General features: G+C 52.1%; 1 protein-coding gene across 1 annotated transcript in view; it reads right to left on the reverse strand.

Annotated features, from left to right (window-relative positions):
* RUSC2 (RUN and SH3 domain containing 2) overlaps positions 1-18,430 on the reverse strand; it is a 63,334-nt gene extending 44,904 nt beyond the window's left edge. Inside the window, exon 1 of the mRNA XM_082241755.1 lies at positions 18,085-18,430. The gene's annotated coding sequence lies outside the window, so the exon portion shown is untranslated. The remainder of the gene's footprint in view (positions 1-18,084) is intronic.
* Positions 18,431-21,276: the final 2,846 nt, after the last annotated feature.

Here is a 21,276-nt window from a genome sequence, read left to right on the forward strand (position 1 = left end):
GGTACTCAGCACTGGGCAGAGAGACACCCAAAATCCGCTGACTGCTGGACTTGCCCTGGCCAGGCAGATGCATCCGGAGAGGTCCCAGGCCCCTGCTCCTACGGCTTCTGAAGGCGCACAGATATTCCAAGGAAACCCTGCACACACACACACACACCCAATCACCCTGCCAGGTTTCCGTCACACCAGCCAGGCTGCTGTGTTCTTGCCCAAGGCCTTTCCATTTGCTAACCGGCTTCCAGCAGAATATTAAAATACAATGATTCGTGAAATGTTAAAAGCTTCCCTAAACAGGGCTGCCTTCAGATGTCTTCTAAAAGTCAGGTAGTTGTTTATTTCTTTGACATCTGATGGGAGGGCGTTCCACAGGGCAGGTGCCACCACCGAGAAGGCCCTCTGCCTGGTTCCCTGTAACTTGGCTTCTCGCAGTGAGGGAACTGCCAGAAGGCCCTCGGTGCTGGACCTCAGTGTCCAGGCAGAACGATGGGGGTGGAGATGCTCCTTCAGGTATACTGGACCGAGGCCGTTTAGGGCTTTAAAGGTCAGCACCAACACTTTGAATTGTGCTCGGAAACGTACTGGGAGCCAGTGTAGGTCTTTCAAGACCGGTGTTATATGGTCTCAGCGACCGCTCCTAGTCACCAGTCTAGCTGCCGCATTCTGGATTAATTGCAGTTTCCAGGTCACCTTCAAAGGTAGCCCTATGTAGAACGCATGGCAGTAGTCCAAGCGGGAGATAACATGCACCACTCTGGCGAGACAGTCCACGGGCAGGTAGGGTCTCAGCCTGTGTACCAGATGAAGCTGGTAGACAGCTGCCCTGGACACAGAATTGACCTGTGCCTCCAAGGACAGCTGTGAGTCCAGAATGACCCACCTGGTCCTTCAGGGGCACAGTCACACCTCACCTTATTCTCCAAGGAGCTTAGGGTGGCATATATGGTTTTCTCCCCTTCCTTCTTTAATCCCCACAACAACCCTGTGAGGTAGGTTAAGCTGAGAGGCAATGTGACTGGCCTCCAAGGGGGATTCATGGCTGAATATGGAGTTTGTATTCTGGTCTCTTCTGGGTCCTGGCCTACCACTCCTGGAGTCCTAGAATGGTAGAGTTGGAAGGGACCCTGAGGGTCCTCTAGTCCAACCCCCTGCAGTGCAGAAATCCCAACTCAAGCTTTCCCGGGCAAACAGTCACCTGACCTCTCCTTAAAAGCCTCCAAGCAAGGTGAGTCCACCACCACAGCAGGGAGTCCATTCTGCTGTGAACATCTCTTATTGCCAGAAAGTTCTCACACCACCCTGACCTCTGAAATAAAAGAATTAAGGTCTTATATATATAATAAATGTTCCTAAATGCACCAAGCAAACATGTACATAAATATATAAACCACATGTCTGAAGCAGCTCAGGAAAACAGCCCAGAAACCATTTTGACTCTCAAACTGACCAAATGTTTTCTCTGCAAGGTCAAGGAAAATGGAAAAGCCTCCCCATTGTCTTTTCCTTCACAAAGCCTGTCTTAAGGGTGTGTCTGTGTGTGAATAGGGTGAGCCTGTGACCTGGCTCAGGAACTAAGTATTTATCATTACAAAAGAGTGGTCAGGCGCCCCAGGGTATCCAATCAAGTGAGCATTAACAGGTCACCTGCCAGACAGGAGGTAAACAAAGCACTCAGATTTCTGGCTGATACGGACCGAGGGGGGGGTACCTATTTCCCCCTTCTTCTTGGCTGTCCGAGGCGATGACCTCAAGGGTACCACCGCACACCCACCCTCGAACCCCCTTCACCGTTGCACAAGCACCACACGTTTCCCAGACCTTTTCCCGAGCGAAATAAGCTCGAATATATATATATATTCCCTATCCTTTCCTATGCCTATCTGCGCTCCATACTTAGAATGAGTAGACCGAGTGTTTCCCTTCTCCGCTTATTCCTATGGCCGCGCTTTGGCCAATCACAGCCATGCATTCGTCCTGCAGGAGCTAGCTCAGGGAGCTCTTGCACGCCTCATTTAACCTCCTGACGAGCTGCTGACGGCCCCCCACGGCGAGAACAATAGAACCGAAACTCCCGACCTCGTAAAACTGTCAAACCCTTGTTACAATGTATCCATTTCTGCAAGAATGGATACATTCTGCTTCCGCTTTTGATCTAGGCTACGGAACGGACTGAAAGTCATCGGAACCTTTCAAAATTCATATAAAATCAACCACAGCTCCAATTTTCTTGCTCTTGGTGTCATTCGACTCAGTTTCCCCAGGACTCCATGATGTTGGCCGACTCCATAATCCTCGAGACGGCAAGTCACGTACACAGGAACTCCTTAATCCTGTCAGATCGCTCTGCCCAGCCCGTCCCCCGGGCAATACCAGGTGGCAGACAGTGCATATCAGTAACCCATTGTCCCACCGCCACCGGTACTCATGAAATGTGTATTTGTGTATGACCCTCGCTCTGCATATTCCCCCCTCCCTTCCCTCAAATGTAAATTAGTGTAACCCCACCTTTCTCTGAGATATTCATGACGTGTGTAATATATTCATGATGTAATCCATGAAACCCAACCTTCCCATAATGTATTCATGACGTTCCGCGCACTGTGTTATGGGACTTGGAGGGAACTTTTAAAAGTTTATGTCGCCCCATTCTCGGGGTTCAATCTCGCCTTGAACCTGTTGCGCAATAAACTTGGATCTTCGCATTTTGCTCCTGCGTCTGGCTGAGCTTCCTTTTCTTCCGCTAGAATCCACGGACTTGGTCCGATTGGCTGGGTGGCAGGGTAAATACGCACCCAGATTTTCCGTAACAGCTTGGCGCCCAACGTGGGGCAGAGCGGTTCTCCCGGGTTGCTGACCGGAGGCCCCGAATTCTTCAGCCGGCTGCGGGCCAATTTGCCCGAGAAGACCCTTTTGGACCTCCGGCCATCTCCCGGGCGGTAATCGGAAGCCCCAGGAGTTCAGCCGGGGAGCAAAAGGGATCCAGCCGGCTCATTCATCGATCCCGGGATCGGATCGACGGGAAGACGCGTGAGTATAGGAAAATCCAGTGCACTGGTGGGAAGGGGTGGAAGTCTCCTGGCAACTGAATTCTCTGCCCTCCTCTCTATCGTACCTTCTTGCCTTTCTCTTGGTCCAGTCAGTGAGAGAGACCGTGGACCGCTGCTCGACCCGAAAGGGGGGGTTCTGAGCTCTATCTCTTTATCTAAACCCTCCAGCCAGCCGCACCAATTGGGAGCCCGAAGGGTAAGACGGAGAGACCCGACTTGAAAGATAGCCGACTCTCCGCAAACGGGCATCCCAGTTGAAAGCAAGGGGTTGGAGCTCTCTTTCCGATCTTCCCGAGCGTCCTTTCTAGGGGGCAGGAAGTGGTCTTGCTTTCTATCCCAATCCCAGCCGCACCGGTCGGGCTACAATACCACGTGTACTGTAAGCCCGCTTCCGAAAGCAAGGGGGATTTTCGACCCAAAACTCTGTCCAGGGACCACCCGATCTGGCACCGCACGGTGCGGGCGTTCAGTAGGGCCCCTTTTCCTGAGTTGTGACGATAGGTAGGAGGTTGCCAGGAGGGAATAGCCCATGAGGAATTGGGCGGGATCGGCAGAGTGGAAAAGGGACCCCAGGTGAATGGTTAAGGAAAAAGGAAGTAAGGAATACCGGATAGCTAGAGCTCTTAAAAACCTCCCTAGGAAGTTGCCAAGCGACTAAAGACCTTTCATTTTACTAGTCCTTTGTCGAATAACCCTAGACCCACAAATCCTTATCGACCCCCTCCTCTTTCCTCTTTCCTATCTAGACACGCGTGAGATATACTATGGGTACCCAGGCTTCCAAACACGAGCGGACTCATTCTGGGAGGAAGGCTTCCCGGAAGCCATCCCGTTCCCAGAAGGATCCCGACTCCCCTCTTCAATTTGTCATCGCGTGTTGGAAGTCGATTCCTGGCCACAAATTGTTATCTAAGGAAAAACTAGAGGACCTCTGCTCCGGAACCTGGCCCGCCAGGACTGCCTCCGCCAGACCCGAACTGCGGTGGCCACCGGGGGGTTCGTTTAATGAAGAACGCTTGAACCACCTAAGGAAAGCCCTGATAGAAGAAAAACCCCGCCAGTTAGAATACCTGGCCACCTTTGAGGCCGTAAGGAGAATGCTCCAAACCCCAAAGGGAACAACCTCTTACCAATTGCCTATATTAAATCCCGGGCGACTGCCAATGCCCCCCCCTTACGAAGATGACGATGTACGACAGACCCTGGTCCCCTTTTACTATCAAGGACCACCGCCGCAAGCCCCGACATCCAGCGACAGCGACTCCAGTAGTGGGGAGGAAACGGGGGAGGAGGATGAGGCACAAGACACCGAAAATAGGAGGGTCACACGACTACAAGCGAAAAAGGACAAGGGGGGGGCCAAACAAGTTAAAAACCCCGGACAAGCTAAAACTAAAATCCCCTCCTCTACTCACCACAACACCATTGAGGACTCTACCCAAGTCGGGAATAAACCCGCTCCCACGGAACCTCAAGGCTCCGAAAAAGGGACCCGGGGCCGCGATAAAGAGACTCCGGGGACTTCTGACCAAGTAAGCTCCACCGTGAGTTCTACTGCGGTCCAGATGCCCTTAAGGGCCCTGCCCATTCCTCCTCTCGACCCTGATGGGCCCCCGCGGATGGTTTACACGCATCAACCCTTCTATACCTCAGACCTGGTAACTTGGTCAAACCAGATGCCCTCATTGAGGGATGACCCGGACAAATGCCACCGCCAGGTCAGCGCTATCTTCTCCACACACAATCCCACCTGGCCCGATGTCCACGTCCTTCTGAATGCCCTCTTCAACGAGGCGGAGAAAGCGGACATTCTAACTAAAGCTGGGGAAGCCATAGAACTACCTGACTACCAAAGGGGACGGCCTCAGGGATTGCAAGCGCTCACAGCACAATGTCTCAGAGTAGAACCAGAATGGGACTATAATACCACTAACGGTATTTGGTGCTTAAACCTATTTAAAAAGGCCATTTTGGATGGTGTAAAGGCCGCCGGACAACGCACCGTTAATTGGACCAAAGTCCAGTCGGTCATGCAGGGACCAAATGAACACCCGTCCGATTATTACACTAGATTGGTCTCTGCCATTAAAACATGGGGAGGAATAGACCCCAACAACCCACAGCATGAAGTAATCATTAAAGGGTTCTTCAAGGATCAGGCTTGCCCAGATATCAGGAAAGCTCTGAATCTCCAAATTGGATACGATGGAAAGAGCGTAAGTGAAATCTTGTCCATCGCAAAATCTGTCTACAACTCTCGGGATGAAAGAAAGAAGAAAGAAACGAAGCCCGAGGTCGAACAAATACTAGCCTTAAGCATGGAAACTGCCTATGGTCCTAATCGAGGCAGGGGATTCCCTCGAGGAAAGGGAATCCGTGGAGGAGGAACCCCAAATCCCTATAGGCAATGGGGACCGGGGACTGGAGGATGCTATTACTGCCAGGAAGAGGGACACATAAAAAGATTCTGCCCCTACCTAAATGCGACACCCTACGGGGGACAGGAGCCTAAGCCTTTCCCTGTACGGATCACCCACCCCCCTTTCTCCCCGCAAGCCAACGTAACTCCAGGCTACAGCAACCACAACCCAGCGGCTTATACCCCACCGGCGGTCTCGAACCCGATCCCTCAATCCCGACCACAACCGGGACCCCGGACCCAAATGCCGGCCACCCAACTGCCAGCCATAGACCAGCCTGCCCACCCTTGGGCGAATGCTACTGCTCCTCCCTTGCACCCTCCAAACCAACCACCTCCCGATGATCAGAACACTTATTGACAATTAGAAGGGGATCCCAGTCAGATCCAAACCATCTGCCCTGTCCTTACATTGTCACCCGAAGACCCGGTCTGTACTATCGAGATAGACGGCCACCCTTACCAATGTCTACTGGACACAGGGGCCACCTATTCCACCCTAACCGACAGTCACCTGGAACCAGGGACAGTAACCAAGAAAGTAATGGGACTGGATGGGATACCCCGCACTTGCCCGCTCTCGCGACCGGCCAAGGTCACCCTCGGACCATTACTAGCGGAACACACTTTCCTTTTGACAAGCAGCCCAGTCAACCTCCTCGGCAGAGACCTCCTCTGCAAACTTAATGCCACCATAAAATGCTCCCCGGATGGCATTTACCTACATATGCCAGGGAACTCCATTCCCATTTTCCAGGGTATCGTTCAGGAATCTAAAGCGGACCGACAGTTTCCCGAACTCCCTTTAGAACTCGAAAACGACTTGCCCCCCTCCCTATGGGGGACTGAATCAACCTCAGTAGGACTCTTACTCTCCGCCACTCCGGTCAAGATCACTTACCGAAGCGACCTACCCTTCCCATGCACCAAGCAATACCCTCTGCCCAAAGAAGCCATAGAAGGCCTAACACCCATGATTGAGGACTTCCTCGAAAAGGGGATTCTAGTCCCATGCGCTTCGCCCTGTAATACCCCAGTTCTCCCGGTCAAGAAGCCCGCTAAGGAGGGGGCACCTATACGGTACCGTTTTGTGCAGGACTTGAGATTAGTGAACCAATTCGTGATCCCCCGACACCCGGTAGTTGGCAACCCGAACTCCCTCCTAAACGCCATTCCAGCAGGGACGACTTGGTACTCCGCTGCGGACCTGTGTTCTGCCTTCTTCAGCATACCCCTAGATCCGGCCAGCCAATTCCTTTTTGCATTTACCTGGGGGCCCAGCCAATTAACGTGGACCAGACTGCCCCAAGGCTACGTAGAGTCACCCGCCATTTTTTCGGCCGTGTTACATCAGGACTTAGAGGACATCCACTTACCGGCCAGTTCCACCTTGCTTCTCTACGTGGACGATATTTTATTATGTTCTACCAGTGAGGAGGCGTGTAAGATAGATACTAAATGCCTCCTATCAGAATTAGCAAAGAAGGGACATAAAGTGTCTCCTAAGAAACTCCAATATTGTAAGCAAGAAGTCAAGTATCTCGGACACATCTTGGGAGTAGGGACCAGAAGTCTAGCCACTGACAGGATTGAGGCAGTCACTAAAATTCCCCTCCCAAGAACAAAGCGACAGCTCCGCGGCTTCCTTGGCATGGCCGGCTTCTGCCGGGCATGGATCGCTGGTTACAGTGAAATAACGAAGCCCTTAACTGCCATGACGCGCCAGGACCACCCAGACACCTTAGTCTGGGAAGATGAAGCTTACAGCTCTTTTGAACGACTAAAACGGGAACTCAGATCTGCTCCTGCCCTAGGATTACCCGACTACCGAATCCCTTTCAACTTGTTCATCCACGAGCAAATGGGGGTAGCCTCTGGGGTCCTAACCCAACCATTCCGCGACCAAGAGAGGCCAGTAGCATATTATAGTCTACAACTTGACAATACTGCCAAAGGGGCTGTCAGTTGCCTCAGAGCCATTGCGGCCGCCGCTGTCCTCCTCGAGAAAGCCCAAGAGACGGTTCTAGGCCACGAAATCACCCTCCACGTTCCCCATTCAGTCTCAACCCTCCTAACCCTAAAAGGATGTCACCATTTCTCAAACTCCCGCCTCAACCGCTACGAAGCCCTCCTACTAACCCCAACCAATGTCACCATTAAACGTGTCAACTCGCTAAACCCCGCTACCCTACTACCCCTTCCCGATGATGGCACCCCGCATCATGACTGCACCACTATAGTCCGGCAAGCCGAAAAGCCCCGTGAAGACTTAGATCATCTTCCCCTGGAGAACCCGGACCTAATATTATATACTGATGGTAGCTCTAAAGTGATCGACGGGGTTAGGAAGACCGGGTACGCGGTGGTCTCCGACTTCGAAATACTAGACTCAAATCCAATTAACTCTCAGTACAGTGCCCAAGCCGCCGAGCTAATTGCGCTGCTGCGTGCCTGCGAGATTGGTGAAGGGAAGCGGATAACCATTTATACGGATAGTAAATACTGTTTCGGCTTGGTGCACACAACTGGCCAAATTTGGCTCCAAAGAGGCTTTCTAACCGCTGCCGGGTCTCAAATCTCGCACGCCGCCCTGGTTGAGCGACTTCTCACAGCGATCCACCTACCTGCCGCCATAGCCGTTGTCCACTGCAAGGCCCATACCAAGGGCAGGGACTCAGTTTCTAAAGGAAACAGACGAGCCGACAAAGCCGCACAGATGGCAGCCTTACGCACCCCTAACAACGAATCCGAGTTCCAAGCCCTCCAACTGCCAGCAGACCTAGACCTCACAGAAATTTACAAATCTGCCCCAGGGGATGAGAAGGCTACGTGGGAATCGATAGGTGCCACCGAACAACAAGGTATCTGGGTCCTCCCCGATGGAAGAACCGTCCTTCCAAAGGCCTGGACTCCAAAAGTAGTGAGGTTTCTTCACCAGCGGACACATTGGGGAAAAGGGAGATTAATGGAACATGTAATTAGATTTTGGTACGCACCCGGGATAGCTGCTGCTGCAGCAGCAGCATCAAAGAATTGCATTACCTGCCAGCGGTTCAATCCTAAGCGTGAACCAAGGAGGCCGCCGGGAGCCAGACCATGGGCCTTTGTCCCCTTTGAGAACTTGCAGCTTGATTTCATTGATCTGCCCCAATGCCAAGGCTTTAAGCATGCTTTGATTATAGTTGACCAATTTTCCTCGTGGGTGGAGGGATTCCCTTGCAGAAAGGCCACCGCATCCGTAGTTGCCAGGGCCCTCCTACAGGACATTATTCCCCGCTATGGCATACCCCGTCGCCTAGACAGCGATAGGGGGACCCACTTTACTGCAGAAGTGGTGCAATTAGTGGCCAAATCACTCCAAATCAAATGGGACCTCCACACCCCATACCACCCACAATCTTCTGGCCAAGTGGAACGTATGAACCAGGAAATAAAGATACAGTTGGGCAAACTTTGCGAGCTCACTGGCCTAAAATGGGTCAATGCACTCCCACTGGTTCTTCATAACATCCGCAGCGCCCCAACCGGACGTTTGAAACTCTCCCCATTCGAACTCTTATTCGGGAGACCTCCTCCCGTCTACAACACTCTATTCCCACTATCGGAACTGGAGCTCGGGGAGGCAGAACTTACTAATTATGTTATTCAGCTCCAGACACAGCTACAGCGTCTCCACCACTACGCGGCCATCGAGGGACAGAATCTTCCCATCGACGTCCACGCTCACTCCTTCCACCCGGGCGACTGGATCCTCGTCAAGGTCTACCAGAAAGAACCACTCCAACCCGCGTGGGAAGGTCCCTACCAAGTACTCTTGACATCGCCAACCGCCGTGAAAGTAGGTGAGAAGAATTCCTGGTTACATCACACTAGGTGCAAGTCCTCACCCCCTCCACAGGAGACGGAAGAAAGCAACGGCGAGGACTTCACCTTTTCGACTCCACCGGCTTTACCGACCTCATATATTGACGACGACGACCAACAGACCGGACCAGCGGATCGGGGCCAAGGTCGGGCTCAACAGACCGGACCAGCTGATCGGGGCCAAGGTCGGGCTCAACAGACCGGACCAGCTGATCGGGGCCAAGGTCGGGCTCAACAGACCGGACCAGCCGATCGGGGCCAAAGTCGGGCCCAACAGACCGGACCAGACACCGCGACACCCAACTGGACGTCCGAAATCATCCCAGATACCAACACCATCAAGCTACGTTTCAGACGCGCCGACAACCACGCTTGACAGCTCCATTGACAGCTTGCTTCGTTTGACAGCTCCATTGACAGCTTGCTTCGTTTGACAGCTCCATTGACAGCTTGCTTCGTTTGACAGCTCCATTGACAGCTTGCTTCGTTTGACAGCTCCATTGACACCTTGCTTCGCTTGACAGCTCCATTCACTACTTCCTTCGTTGACAGCTTCGCCTTTGACAGTTCATCTGACAGCTCCGTTCAACAGCGCTATTTGATACCTTCGCTTTACAGCCTCACCCTGTCAGGCGCCTTCGTTCGTTCACGCATCCGAGCCATGCGCCTGGTCACCACCGCCCTTCTCCTCGCCACCTTATCCTGGGTCACGTCTACCTCATCAGACCACTGCACAGGATTACGAACAAACTACCACTTCTTGGACTATCATGAGGTCGAGACGGGAAGGTCTAACCCTGATCGAATGGGGGACTTTGATTTCTGCCTTCCCGAGTCCCGGACCTTGCTGCGCCATTCCCTAGTTCCCCAACTCGCCGAAAACGAATATTGGGAACTTTTCATTCGAAACAAGGATTTACATCGTATCGGCTCTGCGGCTCTCACTCTTGACCACTCCTCTTACCGGCTGACCTGCAGAAATGGGACTTACCTTCTTTACGAGAGTGGAGAGGTCTCGCAAACCCCAAACTGGACCGAAGTCGAGACAGGAGGGGCTACTCACGCTTATACGGAATCAAGCCACCCCTCTGGAAACTTGATTTTCGGCTTCCAGTGCCTCCGCTCCACCCCAGAAACCCGGAAGCCCCAACTCCAAGGACTCTGCCTACGGCGGTTCTGCTGTCTATGGGACTTAGGGGTCACTCATGAGTGGAGAGGGGCTGAATATCTCGAAGGGTGGCACCATTCTTTACACCCCTCGCGCTCCCCCTCATGGGACCACGTCGGACCCCTGCGATGCGGCGGTATCGCCAGGGATAGGCGACTACTGAACACCACCGACCCCCTCCATCCGGTTGGCACAGCACCCCGACAATTCGGCGCCGACCCGGCACTCCCGGGAGAAGACCTCCTGTCATCCTGGGAGCAAAACTCCTACATTAAGCTTCTCAGCCAGGTGGCGAAGGAGTCACCCTACCCGGACTGCTGGATTTGCGCTCACGCACCCAGCCATCTCCAACAGAGCCTCCCACTGGTCCCTGTACCAGTGACCTTAGAACAGTTCCGTTCCGGAAATGTTACCTCCTGGAACCTGACCGCACTCAACTTAACACATCAATACCTCTACCTCACCGGCCCTACGAAGGGACCCCTTTGCCGCAGCTTCTCAGGGGAAGGAACCTTCATCGGATCCAGTACATGCACCAACACTCTGGAAATCCTACCAACTGGACTGGTCACTGTCTCTAACACAAGGGACTCCCGAACTTTTCCTAACCTTACTGTTGCCTGGGCCGCTGCGGTTGGACACCCCTTGGACTGGAAGCCACAACCCGCAGACACCATGCTACTACAAACCTTTGCTTCAGGCCGAATGGAATCTTACCTCAGCGGCCTATTCTGGGTGTGTGGGCACCGCGCCTATACATGGGTGAGCCCACACATGTCCGGATCCTGCTTCATCGGCTACATCGTTCCCGGAATTAGAATATTACCACACCTACCGCCTGGAAGACAACGGAACAAAAGGGAGCAAAAGGAGCTGTCAGACCTGTCAGACGTTGCTGCGAATGGAGAGACCGTAGGCCGAGCACTCTTCCCCGCCTACGGTGCCGGTTCAAACCACGTGGATATTCTCCGACTCACCGACATCCTCCTTAAGTTCATGCAGGAGGCGACCCAGATCACAGACTCTCTCATGTCGGAACTATCCGAGGTAAGACAATTGAGCCTACAGACGAGAATCGCGACAGACTTCCTCTTGTCCAGTCAGGGAGGCACCTGCGCATTAATAGGCACAGAGTGCTGCACATACGTGACTGACCAGACCTTAAATATAACTGGACATTTGAATAATATCCATGAACTAGCAGGGAAGCTCCACGACATCCAGCATGAGGGGCTATCCGATGTGGACTTATGGGGATGGTTGCCCAAGCTGGGATGGCTCAGACAACTATTGAAAGTCGTGTTGTTTATCATTTTAACTGTCTTCCTTTGTGTCTCTATCCTGTGTTGCACTATGCATTGTATTACCCCTTGCTGCTCTCTCCTCCGACATTCTGCTTCTCCTAGCTCCTTTCCTCTTCGAGCCTATGCCCGCTCCCGACATGCTCCCACTTTCCCAGACTATGTACAGATGAGGCATTTAGGAGAAGGTGAATACGAGATCACCGAAATTTAGCGCTCAAATGGTGCGGAGAAAGGATTTGCAAGTTCTTACAGAACTTTAATGCAAATCTATCTCCGAATGGGGGACTGATACGGACCGAGGGGGGGGTACCTATTTCCCCCTTCTTCTTGGCTGTCCGAGGCGATGACCTCAAGGGTACCACCGCACACCCACCCTCGAACCCCCTTCACCGTTGCACAAGCACCACACGTTTCCCAGACCTTTTCCCGAGCGAAATAAGCTCGAATATATATATATATTCCCTATCCTTTCCTATGCCTATCTGCGCTCCATACTTAGAATGAGTAGACCGAGTGTTTCCCTTCTCCGCTTATTCCTATGGCCGCGCTTTGGCCAATCACAGCCATGCATTCGTCCTGCAGGAGCTAGCTCAGGGAGCTCTTGCACGCCTCATTTAACCTCCTGACGAGCTGCTGACGGCCCCCCACGGCGAGAACAATAGAACCGAAACTCCCGACCTCGTAAAACTGTCAAACCCTTGTTACAATGTATCCATTTCTGCAAGAATGGATACATTCTGCTTCCGCTTTTGATCTAGGCTACGGAACGGACTGAAAGTCATCGGAACCTTTCAAAATTCATATAAAATCAACCACAGCTCCAATTTTCTTGCTCTTGGTGTCATTCGACTCAGTTTCCCCAGGACTCCATGATGTTGGCCGACTCCATAATCCTCGAGACGGCAAGTCACGTACACAGGAACTCCTTAATCCTGTCAGATCGCTCTGCCCAGCCCGTCCCCCGGGCAATACCAGGTGGCAGACAGTGCATATCAGTAACCCATTGTCCCACCGCCACCGGTACTCATGAAATGTGTATTTGTGTATGACCCTCGCTCTGCATATTCCCCCCTCCCTTCCCTCAAATGTAAATTAGTGTAACCCCACCTTTCTCTGAGATATTCATGACGTGTGTAATATATTCATGATGTAATCCATGAAACCCAACCTTCCCATAATGTATTCATGACGTTCCGCGCACTGTGTTATGGGACTTGGAGGGAACTTTTAAAAGTTTATGTCGCCCCATTCTCGGGGTTCAATCTCGCCTTGAACCTGTTGCGCAATAAACTTGGATCTTCGCATTTTGCTCCTGCGTCTGGCTGAGCTTCCTTTTCTTCCGCTAGAATCCACGGACTTGGTCCGATTGGCTGGGTGGCAGGGTAAATACGCACCCAGATTTTCCGTAACACTGGCAAACAACGCACTCAGATTTCTGTTGTAGACCGCCCCTTCTGTGATGTATGTATGATGTTTCTGGGGGTGGTCTTGGACTCCAAGGCAGGCAATTTAAAATGTCTATATAAGGGCGGGCACACCTTTGTTTGGGGTCCTCCTCCTTTCCTGCGTGTGAGGGGAGCACCCTGTTGCAACAGATCAATAAAGACCAGGCTTACTAGCTGCTTTGCTTCTCAATATTCTCTGGTTGGCCTCTGTTATTTTCTCCTACCAATGGAGAACATACAAAGGACTCCATAAGGGCTCTTGTGTCCCCCATAAGGGAATAAGGGCAGATTTTCGTTTATTACACCCCCTTCAAGCTAAAGGGGGCGGGCGTCTGCGAGGCAGGCTGGGAAAGGGTGAGTGGAAGGATGAAGTCCAAGAGGAAAGGAGCCTTAGAGGGTGTGGCGAGTGTCTGTTGCCGGACGATAGGGGGGCTGGGGAGCTGGTGTGCCTGGGAGGGACAGAGAGATAATGGTGGGTTTGCAGCTCTTTTGCATCTCAGAATAGCCTGTTATGGGAGGCCAAGGAAGTGGAACAGCTCTGCCTACAAGGACCACTTTTTCTGGCCCATTAAACATCCCAAAGCAGTGGAGTAAAACAAGGGAAGGAAGGCTTGACTCACCCACAATTTGGGTGAACGGGACTCCAGAGGGACGAGGCCCTGAACAAGGCCTCCTTCTATGCAGAGCTTCGGTAGTTCTTGTTTCCTGACCTCACCTCACCCCACGCTGCCCTGCCAGTTTGCATCCTTTCCAAATTGGCTCAGACAATGACCAGCTTGTTTCGCCTTTCCTGTTCTGGTCAGGATCAAACAGTAATGAAGATTTGGGGGGAAGCGGTTAGGCGGGGGGGGGTCTAGTTTAGGGCCGGTGATGAATCTCAGGCATCCCAGGGACTGAATGTGGACCCCAGACCTCACACTGGCTCTCCTCTGCAGTTTCCTTGAGTGCTTCGTATTGCAGGCTTTGTACTGTATGTTTTAAAACACTGTTGTATGTTTCCCTTCATTTTCTTGTTTTATTTTTTTGCAATCGGCTTTGGGTTTGTTTTGGGGGTTTGTTTGTTTTTTACAATCAAGCTGTGTATAAATTTTATGGGAGAGATAAGTAGACGATAGATAGAAAAATATCACATCCAGTTCTGCCTCTGCCCTTGACCACCAAGGTGCCCAAGGGGGAATTGCAGCCTTTGGGCTGTCAATGTTCCCTGCCTCAGTTCATTCTCTTTGCTCTTTCCCTCCGTCCTCCAGTTAAGTGCTGGGCCTCCTCAAACTGGGAGTCTCCCTTCCTTGGGGTGAGCAGCATCCTTGAGATGGGGAGGGAGCCCTGGCTGGATGAAACTACATTGCCCAGCATGCAGTGCTTTGGAGGAATCAAAACAACGCTCCCTGCTCATGCGTGCGCCCCGTTGCATGCTGGGTTATGTAGTTTCCAAAAGGCAAAGCAACCTCTGTAGAAGCAGCCAGAAGCTGGTGGATAAGAACATGGAAAGAACTCATTTCCATGGCTTTGCCACTGGAGGGGGCGAGTGGGGAGCAAGGCGTTGCCATGGCATCCCATTTTTCCGCCTCTAGCTCTCCACCCAGCTCCAGCTGATGCACATCTGCAAAGCTCTGACTCAGCTGAGCAGCTCAGGCAGAAGAAGCACAGGGGAAGAACTGGGCCAGCCTGAAAGCAGGCCGCCTTCCCAGGCCTGGCAGCCAGTCAGTCTCTCCTCTCTCTCAGCCACGTGCAGCCGCATGTGATCCTGGCTGGCTGGACCCGCCGGACTAGCAGGAGCCATGCAAAGATCAGCCAGCCAGAAGGGCCATCTGCATCTCTCTGACAAAAAATGGGAGACATTTCATAGAATCCTAGGATTGTAGAGTTGGAAGGGAAACCCAGAGGTCCTCTAGTCCAACCCCCTGCAGTGCAGGAATCTCAGCTACAGCATCCATGGCAGACGGCCATCCAACCTCTGCTTAAAAACCTCCAGCAAAGGGGAGTCCACCACCTCCCAAGGGAATCCACAGCTCTCACCTGCCCAAAAGTTATTCCTGAAATTTAGTCGGAATCTCCTTTCTGGCCACTGGAATCCAGTTGTAGGCAAGAGGTAATGTGCAGCTGCACACAGACTCTGGCCTGTCCCTCTGGCTTTACAGTGCTGGATTTACATATAAGCTACACAAGCTCTAGCTTAGGCCCCACTCTCTTGGAGGCCCCCAAAAAAATTTGAAGGAAAAAAACCTGGATGTACATTTCCAAAATATAAGATAAAAAACAAATAAAATAAAACCTACATACAGTTAGAGCTTAATAATTATTTCACTATTAATATAAAGTAAAGGTAAAGGTACCCCTGCCCGTACGGGCCAGTCTTGACAGACTCTGGGGTTTGTGCGCCCATCTCACATCTATAGGCCGGGGGCCAGCGCTGTCCGGAGACACTTCCGGGTCACGTGGCCAGCGTGACATCGCTGCTCTGGCGAGCCAGCGCAGCACACGGAACGCCGTTTACCTTCCCGCTGGTAAGCGGTCCCTATTTATCTACTTGCACCCGGGGGTGCTTTCGAACTGCTAGGTTGGCAGGCGCTGGGACCAAACGACGGGAGCGCACCCCGCCGCAGGGATTCGAACCGCCGACCTTTCGATCGGCAAGCCCTAGGCGCTGAGGCTTTTACCCACAGCGCCACCTGCGTCCCACACTATTAATATACTTCTTCTTAATTGTATTTCACTATTAATATACTTCTTCTTAATTGTATTTCAGTTCAACAATTACTTTGATAAAATACATATTTTGTTATGTGCAAATGGTTAGATACCCATTACGTCCATAAATTACCATATAGCATATACAGTGGACCTTCGGCTTATGTTACCTTCAGGTAACATAACTTTCAGGTTGTGAACATGGCAAACCCGGAAGTGTATACTTCCGGGTTTCACTGTGTGCACATGCGCAGAAGCGCTCTATCATGCCGCGCATGTGCACAGAAGCAGCACCTCTTCTTATGAAATTTCGGGGTGCGCATGGACCCCTGGAACAAATTTAATTTATATCCGGAGTGTCCACTGTATTCAACACAAAAAACAGCGACAATTTGTTGTTGACAAAGGACAGCTGGATATAGAAAGGGCCCCATTACCTTCAGGAGCCGAGGGCCTCATCTAACCTAAATCTGGCCCTGGGGTCTACTCACCCCACACCTTGACTTTCCCATGCACACCTGGTCAGGCTTGCATGCCAGAAGACTGGTGAGGAAGTGGCACTCTGCAGCTGCTCAGAAACACACTCTCAGTACTGACCGCATCTGCTCCAGGGCTAAACCATCCTGAGTCAATCCCAGCTCTGGCCTGAGTCACTTCCTCCTGCCGACTCCCTGTAACGGGCTCTGCTGAGTCACATGGAGGACTCAGACACATCTGGTCCTTTCCAGGGGCTGCCTCAAGATGCTGGAGATGGAACCTGGGAACTTCCGCCTGCCAAGAGAAGGTCCTTCCACTGAGCTGAGGCCCTTCCTTGCCGGATTCCAGAAACTCAGAAATCTACCAGTCTGCTCCTGGCTTCAGGTAGACTGCCCCTGAACACAGAGGCTCCATAGCTGCTGATAAATCCGCCACACATGAAAGTCTGTTTGGTAACAAATGTGCATGTGCTTATTGCTCACCGCCCACACTTCTCTTCGGGTGACACAACCTCCTCCCATTGTTGGCCTAACAGGTTCCCCCAGCGCTCAGGCAGCAATATTCAGTGCCTGTGAAAAGGGCAAACCTTCCTTTGGACGCACTGGCTACCAGGATTACTGGGTGGCGCATCCCTGGTGTGGATCTCCTTTGCCATAGGAGGCTTGTGCACTGATCAGTGAGTGGTAAGTGTCGGACTTGGACCTGGGAGAGAGTTCAAATCCCCACTCAGCTATGAAGCTCACTGGGTGACCTTGGCAAGTCACCACCTCTCAGCTCAACCGACTTCGCAGCGGAATAGCCTCCCTTGGGAAGTTGTGGACCCTCCTGCCCTGGAGGTCTCTAAGCAGAGGTTGGGTGGCCCACCTGTCAGGGATGCTTTAGATGTCCAGCTTACAAGAGACTGCGATCTACTCCCACTATAAAAAAACTGCCATTGGATTGACAAAAGTTGTTGTGCTTTTTTTAGGAACCCAAAATTATTGAGCTTTCTTGGGGTGGGGTGGGGGGAATCTCGCAATTTGGACATCCTGTTGGACAACCCTGCTTTAGCTGATATTCCTGCACTGCAGGGGGTGGGCTAGAGGACCTTTGGGAGACCCTTCCAACTATGATTCTAGGGTTTTTGTGGGGATTAAATAAGGAGAGACAGACAGACAGACAGACAGAAAGAAAGAAAGAAAGAGACAGAGATAGAACCATGTACACCACCATGAGCTCCTTAGGGAAAAAAAATAGGAGATAGATAGATAGACAGAAAGACAAACGGCTCCCACCTACCAGCCCTCCCTGAAACGCTACGGCCTCCGCCATTCTGCTGACTTTTTAAAGATTTAAAAACCATTTAATTATTGGAAGGCTGTGTACACAACACATGTAGCCTCCTTTTTTAATTGGATGCGGGTTGGGGTGGAGAAGAGAAACATGGCCGCGCCCTCCCCCCTACCTACAGATCCCTAAAGGGCCCTTGCCAGAAATATCCCTGGCAAAGGCTCAGCCAATCGCGATCCTGTAGGAAGGTGCGCGCCTCCACCTGCGAGACTCGTGACGCTTCCCTTTTGCTGCGCTTTTTAGTTAACGCCCCGCGCACATGGGCAGCAGCTGAGCCAGGCAAGGGCCGCCTCCCCCCGTGCTCCCCCCCCCCCGGCTCAGGACTCCAGGATCCCCCGCCACTTACCCGGCGTCAGCCTCCTGCCCGGAGACCCTCCGCGATTCGGCCCCCGCGCGCAGCCCCGAGCAGAGCTCCCTCCAGCCTCCGAAGGCTGTCCTGGGCGGGCGCGGGGAGCGCAGCGCTGCGCCCTGGAATGCCAGCTATGCATGCTATGCCCGAAATATGACGGCAGCCTCGCCCGGCAGCGAGGAGGCGCATCGCGAGCATCAAAACAAGACACTCCCCGGCGGCTGCAGGCGGCGCGCAGCTTCGGAGCGCGCAGACAGCCGACGGCCCGGCTGCGCTTCACACGCCAGCCGGTTTGTTTGGCTGCATTTGGAGACGCGGCGGGGTCTCCTAAAATTAGGCACGCGGTGGATATCATATCCCGGAGCTCACAGTCGCCCCACGGAATGAAGCAAGAGGCCAGAAACGAGGGATTTGCGCGGCGCGTAAAACCGTGGCCACCTGCAGCCCTTCCGTCAGATGGAATCAGGATGGCAGCGAAGCCATTCTTTCTCCTGGCCCAATGCCTGATTTACGTATAAGCTAAACAAGCTATAGCTTAGGGCCCCACTCTCTTGGGGCCCCCCAAAAAATAATGTGGGCAGTGTGGCCTGCTATAAAAGGTAAAGGGACCCCTGACCTTTAGGTCCAGTCGTGGCCGACTCTGGGGTTGCGGCGCTCATCTCACTTTATTGGCCGAGGGAGCCGGCGTACAGCTTCCGGGTCATGTGGCCAGCAGGACTAAGCCGCTTCTGGCAAACCAGAGCAGCGCAGGGAAACACCATTTACCTTCCCACTGGAGTGGAACCTATTGATATACTTGCACTTTGACGTGCTTTTGAACTGCTAGGTTGGCAGGAGCAGAGACCGAGCAACGGGAGCTCACCCCGTCACGGGGATTCGAACCGCCGACCTTCTGATGGGCAAGTCCTAGGCTCTGTGGTTTAACTCACAGCGCTACCCGTGTCCCTCACTATTAATATACTTCTTCTTAATTGTATTTCAGTTCAACAATTACTTTGATAAAATACATATTTTGTGATGTGCAAATGGCTTGAGATACCTATTAGGTCCATAAATTACCATATAGCATATATTCAACACAAAAAAGCAGCGACCGTTTGTTGTTGACAAAGGACAGCTGGACATAGAAAGGGCCCCATTCCCTTCAGGAGCTGAGGGCCTCATCAAATCTCAATCCGGCCCTGTCCTGGCTCCCTCCTGCACCGACCAGGGCTTTGCCTGAGAAGAGCCCCCCCAGTCCAGCCTCCTGTTCTCACAGTGGCTGACTAGATGCCTCACTGGGAATCCAGGAAGCAGAATCTGAGCACATGAGTTGGACTCGGGGATATTAGTCCAAAAACAATGTTTCAAATGCGTTATAAACATGCAAAGACAGATGGAGCTAGAGAGCAAAAAATTATCAATGCGATTTCCCATAGTGGTTTTTTCCCTTTTGGTATAATGATTTAATTTCTGACTTATTTATAGCGTCCCCCCCCCCCCTTTGTATAGATCCACTCTGAGCCTGACTACCTCTGGTGGTGAAACCAGAGCACCACCGTCTTGACTATTAGCCACTGTTAGCCCTCTTCTCCATGAATTTGCCCAACCTTCATTTAAAGCTTTCTGGGTTGGTGTCTATTTCTGCCTCCAGTGGGAGGGAGTTCCACAGGTGAACTCTTTGCGAAGAAGGGCTGCTTTCTTTTATCTGGCCTTCAGCTAACCAAAACCCTTACCCAAAAACATGCTAAATTATCACATGCTGCCCCACACCTCACCCCCCCCCCCCCGTGGCTGAGTGGTGCTCGTCATTTGGCAACAAACTTGTCCAGAGATGATGGTTCCCCCCCCCACTCTGCCCTGAGGTTCGGCTGGCCTTTATTTAGTATGGCATTATTACTATTGTATTTTGATTTATACTCCACCTTTCCCCCCTGACAGGACTCAAGGCAACTTACAGATAAAAATAAAAACCACCCAAAATCTATTAAAGCCATCCAAATATTTGCCATAAAACAAAGTGGTACCAGCCCTTTTTGGCTCCTGGCCAGGATGGCTCTTCTGCAGTTGGAGTCAGCCCTGCTTCTGAGTCCCACTTGCTGGAAACTGTAGGAAGAGAGAGGGATCTTGCGTTCGAATTCTGCTTGCAGGTTTCCCATCGGGGCATTTGGTTGACCGCTGCAAGAGCAGGAGGCTGGACCACATGGGCCATGGGCCGGATCCTGCAGGCTCTTTTATGCTCTTATGAGCCAGAGAGTCTGGAGAAGAGGATCTGGAGAGGCTCCTGGGCAGCCTTTTGGCCGGAAAAGACAAAAAGCCTCTTGCTGGCTGAAATGTGCCGGGGGAGCAAATGCTTCCTTCCTCTTGCTGGGATGGAGCTGGGCCACGCCATGGTTGTCATGGCGACCACAGAACCACAAGCCTGGCCTGCAAGCCCCACTCAGCTTGTGCCAAGTGTTGTCCCGGCTCATTGAGGAGAGCTGCTCCCACAGGCAGGGCAGCCAGCCCAATGTTACCAGAAAAATACTGCTCCCTTTCCCTTATGGGGTACCCAAGAGCCCGTACAGAGTCCTTATGCGGGTTCACTATTGGTAGGAGAAAATAACAGAGGCCAAGCAGAGAATATTGAGGAGCAAAGCAGCTAGTAAGCCTGATCTTTATTGATCAGTTGCCGCAGGGTCCCCCGCTCACCCCATGGAGGGAGAGAGGAGAGGAACCCATAACATTGGTGTGGAAGCTCTTATATAGACATTTGAAAATTGCCTCCCCTGTAGCTCAAGACCACCCCCCCAAAAAAACATACATACATACATCCCTGAAGGGGCGGTCTACAGCAGAAAACCTGTCAGCCAAGGTTACCTGATAATGGTCACTGGTTGCTTTTACCTGGGCATCCTGGCCAGTCTTTTGTGATGGTAAATACTCAGTTCCTGAATCCAGGTCACAGGCTCACCCTATTCATACACAGATACGCCCTCAAGACAGGATCTGTGAGCAAAGAGACAATGGGGAGGTTTTTCCCATTTCCTTCCTCCTTGCAGAGAAACATTTGAGGTCAATTGGGGAGTCAAAATGCTTTCAGGATTGCTCTCCTGTACTCTTTTGGACCCATAGTTTATATACTTATGTATGTGTTTGCCTTGTAAATTTATGGATATATGATATGTATATATATATATGACTTTAGAATTCCTATAACACCAGGGAGTT

Source organism: Podarcis vaucheri, assembly GCF_965113315.1.
Source record: "Podarcis vaucheri genome assembly, chromosome: 11".
Lineage (NCBI taxonomy): Eukaryota > Metazoa > Chordata > Lepidosauria > Squamata > Lacertidae > Podarcis > Podarcis vaucheri.